At 42.4% G+C, this 13,076-nt stretch overlaps 1 protein-coding gene across 6 annotated transcripts in view; it reads left to right on the plus strand.

Annotated features, from left to right (window-relative positions):
* alpha-Man-Ia (alpha-Mannosidase class I a) overlaps positions 1-13,076 on the plus strand; it is a 66,587-nt gene that overhangs the window by 35,042 nt on the left and 18,469 nt on the right. The window contains exon 1 of one of the 6 annotated variants that reach the window (XM_033383542.1): positions 12,176-12,373. The exons of the other annotated variants lie outside the window; for them this stretch is intronic. The gene's annotated coding sequence lies outside the window, so the exon portion shown is untranslated. Of the gene's footprint in view, positions 1-12,175; positions 12,374-13,076 lie in introns of those variants that run through there. 6 annotated transcript variants of the gene reach the window in all.

A 13,076-nucleotide genomic window follows, 5' to 3' on the forward strand; every position in this document is an offset into this window, starting at 1 on the left:
CGATACCCTTCAAAAAAAATATAATAATAATGAAAAGAACAAGGCTTGAGGCTTGAGTGGAGTCAAAAAAAACCAAAACAAACAAACAGACCTTGTAAAGAACTCATGGCAGGGGTAGCCCCGTGAAGAACAGATAGTATCCGATCCTGAAAATTCCCTGGAAATATAATAAATAATAAGTAATACAATTAACGTTCAAAAATATACCGAGAGTTATCCGAGAGTTGGACATTTTTTTTGGTATTTTTTTTGTAGATACAACTTTTATCATGAATCCTTTTTCTTATAGAAGATAAAGGAATATATGGCATTAAAAATACCAAATATACAAACAAAATACCAAACCAAATAAATAAAAAAAAGTACCAAATATACCAAGAGTACTAAATATACAAAATATACTTAAAATACTAAATATACTAAAAAATACTAAATATACCAAATATACTAAAAAATACCAAGTATACAAAAAGTGCTTACATACCAAAAATACTAAAAATACCAAATATATAAAAAGTACGAAATAGGCAAAATATACAAAAAAAGTACAAAAAAATATATACAAAAATACTAAATATACCAAAAATACCGAATATACCAAATATATGAAAAATACGAAATATACTAAAAAATGCCATACCATTTCCATAATATGAAATACCGAAAAATGTGCCTTCAAAGATTTTAAGAGGTTCCCAAATGATATTGCCAATTGGTAAAATTAGTTTTCAGGAAATTTAGAAAATGAAATAGGGACCGGACCTTTTTTTTTACTGATTCTTTATTATAATTTATTATTCATTGTTGACCTCGAAGGACCTCTCCATGGAAATTCCTATACATACCGTCCCCAGCCCTAATTTCTCTGTCCCATATTTGAGTATTCGTTTGATGGGCATGTCTATGGATGCATCGTTGCCCTTGTATCCTATCACAATATTTGTTCTTGTGAAATTTTGGTGTTTTTTTTGGCCGGCTGCAGAGGAGGAACTCAATCAAAAATACTATTCGGGCTTGAAGGAGAAATTGATACGCTCTCGGGCGATGTTTGTTGAAACTCATCAAATATGCCAGCCAGGCATCTCAGGCATTGGCCGAGTCACTGGCTCGTTGTCCGTCCCCCCTTTGGGACGGACTAGTATGACCTGACAGAATTACGTCAATCTTGTGGCATTATCGTATCTCTAGCCATCTCTCTCTCTCTCACTCTCGCTCTCTGGCTCTCTGTCGTAATCCGAGCAACCTTTCGTTGAAGCATTGGCATTTGTGTGGCTGCCACAAGTTGGCTAAACCATTTGACAAGTCTGTGGATTTCTGGTTATGGCATTTTGACCTACCATTTCGGCATTCCCTCTCTGTCTCTCTCTCTCTCTCTGACGAACCGCAAGGATACCTCCGTCCACCGTCAAAGGATATCATCATCCACCGAAGCGACGACTGTTTGGGAGCCAAGAGGTCAAAGATTCAACACATAATTCAATAAGATATTCAATGAGAGGATTCCTGTTGTGGTGGCTCTGGGGCTCGCTTGATTATGGAACGTGTGTTGGGGCAGAGGGCAGGAGGCAGGAGAGGACGTAAGTGCAATTACATAGCAGATTTATTCATTACGACTTTTGGGACTCGCAATTAGAATTATTTGTTATGCAAATGCCGAATGCAAGTGAAACAGGAAGGAAGGAAGCGCCTGCTGCCCCATAAATCATATTCTCATGGCGCCCCCACACCCTCCACAAGAGCGAGAGAGAGAGAGAGAGATTTGCATAAACTACTGACACCCCATCTCTCTCTCTCCCCTTCTCACTCTTTCTATTAAGAGGAGAAAGAAACCTTTGAGTATTTTCAAGCGTGAAATGCCAATACGATGACATTTTCACTTTTCCGAAGGGACCTCGAAACAGGGCATGCATAAAGGACATTCCACAAATTTATGTATATATATATATTAGCTTGAAACTAATTTCAACACTAGTCCAGTGGTCTTTTTTTTAAACATCCGAATGTAGAGAATGAAGGGAGAAAGTGTGGTGGCATCCCAGTGAAAGTGTGACCATACTATGGACTTGGAGAGCATCCGGTGCTTCACGGCATCTACGGCAATGTCTACGATTAAGGTGTTCTACAGACAGACCAAAATACACTGCGAATAATTTTGGGAACATGTAATTTATTTCCTGTGATTTCCGTTCGAAATAAAGTTGGCTATGACCACTCCTTGGTTGTCTATTGTTTCGTAATTAAATTAATCGATTACCCCATAAAAATCAGCAATTAAAAAGTATATTTTCGAAATATAATTACGTCTAAAAACGCCCCATTAATTATTCAACATTTTTAATCATTTAAAAAGCGGAAAGCAGCCGACAACGAGACGTAATTATTGGCCTTCAAATCCAGTCGGAGCAAAATAATTCAATTAAAATATTTAATTCGCAAACGAAAAATGATGACCGAGTCATTATTTCAATTGAATTGTCATTTACGTATTGATATTTTTTGTTGTTATTCTTTTTTTGTTGCTTTTTCCTGAAAATGCAATCATTACTCATCCCCCAATCAATACGGGGAAAAAAAAGGGCAAATTAACAATTAAAATGAAAGGTGGAAATAGATGAAGGAGCAGGGAAATGGTTAGGAGAACTCAGCGAAGCGAGAACTGTGATAAAATTGTTCACATATCAAATGCAAATAAACGAAAGGCAAAGCCAAAGGCATACCGGATACGATGAACAAAAAAATAAACCCTGAGAGATTGGATTGCCACCTGCATGTCCTGCAACAGCACACCACAGCATTCCAGCAAGGAAAACCGCAACATAAACCAGAGATATTTTCAGTGTTTACTTTTTTTTTTTTTTGGCAGAATGCCGTTTGGGAACAGTGCAGAACCGAAGGGTTTTATACCCTTTGAAAGGGGTTTGTTCTGGCAGTTTCCCATAAGCGAATGGCTACAGGCACTATTTTGAGGGCATTCGCCATAACCGAAGCACAGAATACAGTTTGAGGGCTGTAAAGTAGTTTTGCTGCACAAATTACCCCTAAACGAATGGCTACAGGCACCATTTCGCGATCATTCTACCCAGTAGCAATGAAAACCGAAGAGTCTGCAGACAAGAGACTTTGAACCGAGCCATAAAAAGACATATCTGGGGGCTGTAAAGTAGTTTTGCTTTACAAATTACCCCTAAACGAATGGCTACAGGCGGCCATTTCAGCCACGACCAAGGCAAATCGCAGAGTCTGCAGACAAGAGACTTTGAAAGACATATCTGTCTATATCTCATGAACAATTGTTTTCGTTTCGAATTTCCCAGACCAATGGTGGCTTTGCACACTCTTTTTTTGCCATAGAGTATGCTCGAAGCCAATACAAAGGAAGGCAATCAATTGTCAGGTAAATAACAAATGCATCAGACCTGCAGCCATGATGTACATAGATATCAATTAAGTGAAGTGGGCAACAGGTTTTGCCAGCAGGGAGGGGGGGGGGGGATGGGGCTTATGGATCGTATGAGTCATATTCTCGGGGGCCCTGATGGCAGACGAGATTCGATTTCTCTGCCTTGCGCCTTCCGCCTGGTGGCGCATTTAATGTGCGTTAACTTCATTCTGGTTATTGAATTTAGAGCTCCTTCCATTTACTGGAAGCGCGGCTCTGTCTCTCATAAATTAACTTTGACTTTGACAGCATAAAAGACATTACGCATACGACCCATCAACCGGTGGAGGAGCAACCAGGCAGCAGCCAGGGCCAGAGCCAGAGCCACAGCCAGGGAGCAGCACCCAGCAAGCAGTTTAAAATCTATTTTTAAAGAAGGTCAAAGGCCGCTCGAAAGGCAAGGACAAGGCGTGAATTATTCCCTGTAAAAAAAGCAACAAATTTCATGAATTTTAAATTGTTTGATGCTCACACGGAAACTACGAAGCCAGAAGGGAGAGGAGGGACCTAAATATTTCGAATATTTCATATGAATAAAAGGATTTTTATCAAAACATAAACAGTGGCAAAAGTCGCGTAAATTTTCCACAAAAAGCTTTGGCGTTAAAAAAATATCTTAACCTTGCAATCCACACCGAAACCGATATCCTTTTGTTGCTCATTTTGCTGTGTGTTTTCAATTTATACGATATCCCCGATATCCTCGATATTAACGCGCTTTAATGGCCCTCGAGCCGCCGCTGCACAGATGCCAAGGTCTAGAAAATGAATATAGAATAAAACATATTTTTTTGTAATTTTTTTATTTATGACGGGGCATAAAAAGTAAACCCAAAAAAAAAAACGAGGAAAAAAAAGTAGAAGCAACAAAAAATAATAATAATAATACAACGTAAAAAGTTTTATGCCTCGACGGGCAGAAAAATGAAAAATTGGTTTTACACGCCATTCTCAGAGATCCAATGGGGCTGATGCGGCGATGAGGATAATAATAATAATAATCATAATAAGGATGATAATCATGAGGCCGAGGAGGGGGTATGGATGAGGGTCAGATGATGGGGGCAGGCGGCAGATGTGTGTTTTGTCTGGGTATTTGGCCTGGGAAATACTCCAAACAATGTCCCATGAATTATGATTATTGGACGGCCATTTTGCGATAATGTCACACGCAGAGAGACACGCACACACACACACACACACGCACACACATGCAAATGGCAATTCAATCGATGCTCCCCCCCCCAGACCACAGATTTGGCAATTGAATGGCGCAGATTTAATGCTCCAAAATTTTGTTGGTTAACTGCCATCGTGCCATCGAACCGAATTGATTGCCACACATGCCACATTATGTGGCAGGGTAGGGTAGCCGAAGGCATAGGAATAGGAATAGGGGGGGGAATAGGAGGGAAATTGTAATGCTAAACCACGCTGTGAAAGAGAGATCTCGCCTTCGAGCACTTCTTGGAAAACACTTTCTCTCTCCATTAAACATCTCTCCAATTCCAATTCCCATGGCTGGCCATAGCCTCTGCTGTTTTATGGATAGAAGAATACCCGTTCAAGGCTTTATAAAGAAACATTTCTGCAACTCTTAAGGATTCCCCAAAGAGCCCTTCGAAGTAGATCTCTGTTGAATAAGATCAGCTTTTTGTCCCATACCATAAAAGACCAATCAAAAGGGAATGATTTACCCAATCAAACGGACAAACAGCGAAAGATTTCCATAACCATTTAACCCCAATCTTTGGAATCTGCAACTGCATCTGGATTTGCATAATTGCATTGTTTGCTGATCGCCGGCGATGGCGCATCGGATCAAGTGGCACACAATACCGAACAAAGTACAACGATCTGTCTGGTATCTGTTCTTACCCCTTGGATCTGCTACGAAGATTATCAGATTGGCAAACAAACAAAAATAAACCTCAAAAAAGTGAGAGAACAATTAGCACACATCGAAAGGGGGAAGGTGGAGCCCGAGAGAGAGAGAAGCGCGAATGAGACCTTGATTTCGTTTTGGGGTCGCTCTTAATTGCTTTGCCCAGCCCCGGGCCCCTGTGTTTGTGTGGATGCTGATTGCGCTGCTCTGCAGCTGGTAATTAGATCTGTGTGGTGGAGCACAGAGCCCAAGACCGGGATACGCTCGAGCGGTGGCACTGCGTTTAACGAACTGGCTTATGGCTCGGCCCCAGAAGTGGGGCCCCTTGAAGCACCCACCAGCAGCAGGAGCAGCACCAGTCATAACCATAATCGCAATCATGAGCACAATTTCATTTAATTTCCACACACATTTCTCTGGCGGGGTGTGCGCGGAGTTTTTGCCCGTTTTTCGAGTGCGTTTAATGAGGCCAATAAAGTGGAAACCGAATACCCTTGGCCATAGCACCTCCCCTAACGATTCCCATTGCATAATAATTGATTTTTATTGGATGATACCGCGAATGGCTATAAATGCCCCAAATAGGAGTTTATTTATTCGGAATTTTCTACTTTTTAAAAACTTCTAAGAGGCAATCTTTCGTGAATATCGATGGTGTTGCCATGCCTTAAAGGAAAAGTCTAGACATTTGTGAGTCGAGTTGCAGGTTCGGGGGATAAAACACCCAGGGAATGGACACATCGTTACCTGTAGGATTGTTTATTAATATAATGTTTATTGGTATTTGGTCAAGGGTTTTCTGGGGCTCTTGACGGCGACTTTCGCGAGGGACAACTGACGAGACGACGGCTACCCTCTCGGGTGCTTGACGATTCCCCTCTCGGGCGTACTTCCGGGACTATATTGGTTAAGTGTTCCTCCAGCGATCTCCGCTCACACCCGAGCACTCATAAATTGTCCTCTTTATTAATGAATTATTTATTTATTATTCAGAAATAGTTATGGCCAATGCCACTAGGCCTTCAGGCTGTTGATAACGTTCGAAAAAGTGTCAAAATCCTTGCCATCAGATCTGTTTGGAAGCAATCGAATGATTGGGGACTTATGGGGGACTTAAGGGCCATTTTTTGAAGAAAGGTTTGTGCAGAGGATCCCATGTATTTATTTGTTTTTTGATGGCTCTTGTGTCCTTTTTTTTTATATATCTTCACCGCATCGGACACACATTTACAAAGGTATACCTTGGACCCGTTTTAATCAATCTTAATTCATTATTTAATTTCTATTAAATCCATTTGCAAATTCCTTGTCTTTTTTTTATTTTCTTGGTTTAATTTTTATTTAATTTTTTTGGTTTTCGGTTTTACTGCCGCCGCTCTCTGGCTTTTAGCCTCGATTCTCGGAGTCTTGTATTTTTCATGTTTATGGCCGTGGCAGAATCCCCCCCCCCACACCCCTCCGCCTCTCCCTTGTGGCCTCTCCGCCCATTATGGTCTGCCGCTTGTGTGTGTGTGTGTGTGTGTGTGTGTGTGTGGAGGCGTGGCCAGGGGTTTAGTGCTTTTTGTTGTAAAGAGTTTTTATTTTATTTTATTTCCATTTTCTTAACATTTTCCCCGTTCCTTTTTTTTCAAGCCCATAAATTTAATGTGTGTGTGTGTGAGTGTGTGTGGGTGTGTGTGTGTGTGTGTGTCTGTGGCAGAATGTAAGCCAAGGAAAAGAACGATAGGGAAGCGAGGAAAGCGGTAAAAAGTGCACTGCAGTGGGAGCCACCTCTAATGGCATCTCGTTCAAAGGCCAAATGTTCGAGTATTTTACGACTGGGGGGGAGGCTCCTCCTCAGAGCGGAACTAGTTCCGAAAATCAGGCATTTCTCTGGTTTATAAATGATTCAAATAAATCGAACTCCATTTAATTGAAAGGCTTGATATAGAGATAACCCTCTACCCCACTCCTTTACACAATATATATATATCTAATTATCTGTAGTATTCATGAGTGCACATCAAAAAGGGAACAGATGTTACAAATAATTGTATTTTTCTTGCAATTCTCCTGCGGAGTGTCCTTAATTTAACTGCATTTGCCAGCCGGCACCGCACCCCAACAGCAGAGGGTCATTGTGCACTGTCCACAGTCCATAGTCCCCTGTCCACTTGCGTTATTAAATGGATTAATGCGCTCCGCACCTCTCCGCCCCCGACCGTTCCAAGGGAAACTCAAGTCTAGGGACTCCTCTTTGCTCTGTGTATTACGAGCCACTGCAGTGGGAATTCAAGGAATATTAATGGCGCACAGGACAGAAGGCAGCACTTGCTGCGTCTCTTTAAAGTCAACTCCAGAACAAAAAGCTGCAAATGAACGAGCTTCAGAGAAAACTCAATCTAAAGTGTGTTTCCAAGGGGTATCCCCCCCTCTATATACGATCAGAATACAACAGTAATACCCAGCATCGATACACCCTGTAGGAGATGGCAATAGTAGCAATATATCGGGTGTGAAATATCGATGGGGAAAGCAGAGAGTGCCGATTGAATCAGACGTACTTTGGGAATGATTACAAGAAAGAGGGGTCCCCACTCTAGACGGCCTGCAGGTACTCGACAAAAGCATTTCGATTCGAGAAAACCAAGGATGATCTCTTAGATCTTTCCGGTTTCTAATTCCACACAAGAATATTCTACCGCCTTGTATCGCCGCGGCCCTTGCCGCTACTCTGCAAAAAACCATAGCATACTTAGTGGGCGTCGGGGGAGGGGGAGGCGGGTGGCTGGTCTTCTTCCTCTTCCTCTGTTCTTTCTGTTTGTAATTTGTAATTGCCTTTTCCTTTTCATAATCACTGCGACCAAAAGCATTTTTCTAATTAACTCTTCTTTATTTTTTTATTTTTATTTCTCTTTTTAACCATTTTCTCTCTCTCTCTCCCTTGTGTGTGTGTGTGTGCCCCGAAGAAATCACGCACAAAGGCGTCAATGGGGGCGTGATGCTGTTAGGGGCCAGGCGGGGGATTTTTCATTGTTGTCCTGAGCGCTTTACGCCTTCAAAATATCCTTCAACACTTTTCCTATTTTACCTACCCCTCCTCCCTCCCTCCCTCCCCCCTCGGGGGACACAATAAAACTTGTTGTTGGCTTTCTAATAACAGCAGGGACAAGAGATGGAACGAAAAAGCAGAGGAAGGTAACGATGTCAGGAGACAAACAAAACAAAGCAAAACAAAAAAGAAGCAACACAGCTACAGAAACGAGCCACAGAGGAAATAATACAAAAATCAACAAAACAACAAAGGACGGCTAATACCCTAACCGATTGATCGTTTAGCCCCACACTTCTTTTTCCCACTTTTAAAAGATGTACAGCTCCGCCTTAAGACATGCCCTTGCCCAAGCCAAAAGAGTCTCCCCTATCGCCCTTGGAAAAAACTTGAAGTAGTGCCCAATTATTAAGGGAAAAACTACACATTATTGGGCATTAAATTTCATAATTAATTTGTGGGTAAATCACTTGAATTAGTGCGGAATTCAAACGGAAATAAACGCAGAATTAAAACGAATTAGGGGTTGTGCTAAGGGGAGGATTAGTGAAGATTTTTCTTCGAATTTGTTCGCTTAATTAAAGGCGTGAAAATCTTTTGAATTTGGAAATCGGAATCAATCCGAATGGGGAAAATAAAGGACTTTTCCCATTGCAAAGAGTGTACATTTTGTTGTATATTTTCGGTGTCAACAGCAAAAAAAAAAGCCCATCAGCAACAGCTACAGAATTTCATCTCCTGCCCCAGCCCATGTCCCTGCCTCTGCCCCTGTCCCTGCCTCTGTCCCTGTCCCAGCCCCTGCCCCTGTCCCTGCCCTACTGCCTGTTGTCATATCCTTTCTGCCTGCTGCTTTTGGGCATTGTTACAGTTATTGTTGTCACTGTACTTTATTGTTTTACTTTCGGTGTTTTGTGTGTGTGCCTCTTCCCTCCCCTCGTCTCGTCTGGAGGCAGGAGCCACAGCAGTTGCCACCGACAAGTGCAAAAATGTTGCCTCTTGCTCTTGCTCGCCTACTTACTTACTTGCCTGCTTGCCAAGTTAGTTACTTACTTACTTAGTTGGGGTGGGCTTATGGCCAAATAAGTTATTGTTATGAAAATGCCGAGACAAAGACCTTATTTCGGGGGGCGTCTGATGAAATGCGGCGTGGGAATTAATTTATGACTGAAAGAAAGCGGAAGAAGCGACAGAAGAAGGTTGAAAGACATTAACAAAGTTGACAGGGAATTAGTGGCACGCATTTCTCAAGGCCTTTCTCTGTTGCTTCTTCCCCAAAAAAAAGATGACAGCAGAGAGAGGGAGAGGGGGGGAGGGGAGTGGCACTGTCAAAGAGTAAATCTGTAAAGTTTCACTGATTTATTGCGAGTAATTATGCGAAGATCGATTAGGACCGATCACCAGAGACCCTACAGGGTTGCTCTCGCTTTACCGTCATGCAGCAGCGCCCCTCTGCTTCTTATCGTCTACTTCTGAAGGAGAATATTCATATTCTGTGCCTGCGCTCGCCATCATAATAATTTCACAACATCCCTCAAGGATGGCCCTTCCACTTCCCTCCACACGCAATCCTGTCAAGGAGGAAGCCTCAGTGGCAGTCTCAGCGATGAACCAGCAAGAAACACTCCGGCTCCGGCTCGGGCGAATGAATCCTTTTGGCTGGCGGGCCAAAGGATTTTTAACCCAGTTACTTTTTCTAATTAGTCGCGTTGCCTTAGTCAATTTCTTTACAAATTTATGCCATTTAGTGGCCCAACAGCAGCAGCAGGAGCAGCCGCCGGGGGGTGGGGGGGTGGTGTGCTGGGGCGTATACTTAACACGTTTTTATGATACGCCTTTTCCTGCTGCGCTGCGTTTCGCTTCATTATACGTCCACCCATTAGCCGTTGAGGAAGTGGGGTATATTGGGGATAACTATGCCACAAAACCATTTGATCTTCGAGGGTAAACGACATCCCTGACCATCTTCTACAAGACCAGGGGATGGACCAGGGCTACCCATCTTTGATATCTGAGACTTTCACTAGAATCCGAATAAAATTGGAACGCTTTTGTCGTGGCACACATGGCATTAGCTCGAAAAAACTTTTTATTATTAATGATTCGACCTCGGAAGTTCTTGTCGTATTTTTGGCATATTTTCTGCCTTTTCGAGGGTATCTACGTGGTCCGCACGTATGACTTTCGAGTATTTCTTTGGCGTTTCCATTTACAGTCATAAATTAAACATAATTAAAATGTATATGGAACACACACACAGACACACACACGCACACACTAACTCTTGATTATTCCATACTACTATTTTTTTTTGTATTTTTTTGTATTCAATTTCCATTACATTCTGGGGGATTCTTGGCATAAATAAATGATGTGCATTAATTGTCATCAATTTGTTTCAGTATTTTCTATGTTTTTTCTATTATATGTTACAAACAGATACAGATACAGATCCAGATATATTCTTTTTTATTCGTTTTATTATTGTAGTCTTTACAGAAAATCTTTGGGATTAGTGGGAAAATATTTAATGTCTTTTGGGTGTACTCTCAGAAAAATGTATCCATTAAAAGTCGGTGGAAGGAACCTTAGATTCCTGCCGTCTTCAAGGGACACTGATTTGTACCGATGCACTATATGGTTTTCTTTGGGTCTGCTAATTATTTAAGGATTTCTTTTTAATATTTTCTAATATAATCTCTAAATTAAACACTTTTACACACGACACACGGCGGTGGCGCTCCACGAAACACAATTCCATTCATGTAAAAAACACTACAAATGGTTTGTTTGACAGACTTCCCAAAACTTAAGGAATCATAAAGGATACCTGTAAGAATTTTTTATCAGGTGATTTCAATTAATTCCATGAAGGACTGCGTTTGATTCGTCGAGCACCCCATCTTTTTGAAGAGTTTGATTTGAAAATTATCCTCAAAATGGTAACAAATCCTCCCCGAATAAAAGGAAAATATTTGAAATAAATCTTAAGAAATACTTCTTAGCAAAATAGGGTTTTCACTGAAAAAAAAAACGGGAAATATTTGAAATAAATCGTAAAAAATGTTCGTTCAAAATAGGGTTTCGAAGAATGGATTTCTTTTTCCCCAAGCAAATAATTTGTATGTCTTTATTTTTTTGTATGAAAGTTAATTAATATAATAATATAATATATAATTAATGATAATATCGGGCCTAAGATCGCTTTTCGATCCCTGTTCAAGGTTCCACCCTCCGGCCAAGGTATATCCCGTGTAAGGAAAAGGCAGGCGGGCGGACGTATGCTCGAAGTAACACCACATCGGACGGTGCCTCATATTGTTTGAAATATACTTTGGATTAGAGCTTTTTTGTTGGGTTCTCCATTGCCAAATTGTTGCGCATTGCATTGCGTGTGTGGGTGTGTGGGTGTTCCGTTCCGCCTGTTGCCGTTCCGTTTCGAACTCTCTCTTTCTCTCTCTCTCTCTGTCTCTCTGTCTCTCTCTGTCTGTCGTTCAATCAGCATCGCCGAAACGCTTAGGCGCTTAGGCGAAGAGCGCCTTCGTGCTTTCGTTCGTCACTCGTTCGTTTCGTGCTTTCGTCACTTGATGCGCTTCGTCGATGCGGCATCGTGGTTTGTCGCTGCTTGTCGTTCATCGCGTCTCTGTCTCCCCTTCCGTCACGACCCGACCCGATCCGACCCGTCCCATCCCATGCCATCCCATGCCGTCCCATGCCGTACCGGCCCGTTCCCATCTCTGTTCCGGCGGCACGGACGGGCTCTCGTGCTTGTGGCTCGGTCGTCGTTCTTTACCGTTTCGCCCCGTTTTCTGGCGCCCATTGGTGTTGCCTCAGTCGCCGCATTCGGTTCGCTGTCGGTTTCTGTCTCGTCCCGCGTCAGTCAGTGCGTGCACGCGCCTGTGTCGGGCCCCAGAAAAACAGGAGAAGAAAACAAAAACCCAACGAAAAATACAACAAAATACTATACACTCGCAAAAGAACGACAGAGCATCGCAAACGGAAGAGAAACCAACAAAAATTTGTATAAATACAAATGTGTCACAATGAAATAGTGGACGTTGCTTTTTCCTTTTTTTTTCTGTTTTTGTTTTTGTTTTTCAAAAACGAACGAACCAATTAAAGTTCTAATTACATTTTTTGTTGGGTTATGGCTCACTCTCCTCGCCTCGTGCAAGAAATTAATGGAAATTCCCTGCTCGGCTGTGTATTCGTATGTGCAACAGTTCCAAGTGCTTTCTGTGGGTGGTGGGCGGTGGGTGGTGGCATGGGAGGAAAGGATGGTTATCATTTATTTAGAGCTTTGCGCTGAAGAATCACAGATGCGAGAGATGCGAGAAAAACACTGCCCAAAAGAGATTAGAGGCGAAGTGCAAATGTGTGTTGGAGATGACCCCCTCCCCCCTCCTAGAAAGAATCTGCCAAGTGGCAGAGAACCTCAATGAAGAAAGTTAGAAGAGCGAGAGAGAGAGAGAGAGAGCATAGAGTGTCCTGGAGAGCATCTCATAGAGAATCGTAGTTAGAAGAGAGAAATATTGCGAATGAAATACCAGGCAGGCAGCAAAAACTGCATGCCTCCTGCAGCCTCTCTGTCGGGGGGGCGGTGAGGGGTGGTGGGGGGTGGGGGGTGGTGCAGGTGCAGTGCGTAGGTGGTGGTGCGGCGCCCAGAGGCTTCGACTGCTGCTGCTCCTCCAGCCAAGTGCCGCGACGCGCTTGACACGTTTTTC

Source organism: Drosophila pseudoobscura, chromosome X (genome assembly GCF_009870125.1).
Source record: "Drosophila pseudoobscura strain MV-25-SWS-2005 chromosome X, UCI_Dpse_MV25, whole genome shotgun sequence".
In the NCBI taxonomy this organism is placed as follows: domain Eukaryota; kingdom Metazoa; phylum Arthropoda; class Insecta; order Diptera; family Drosophilidae; genus Drosophila; species Drosophila pseudoobscura.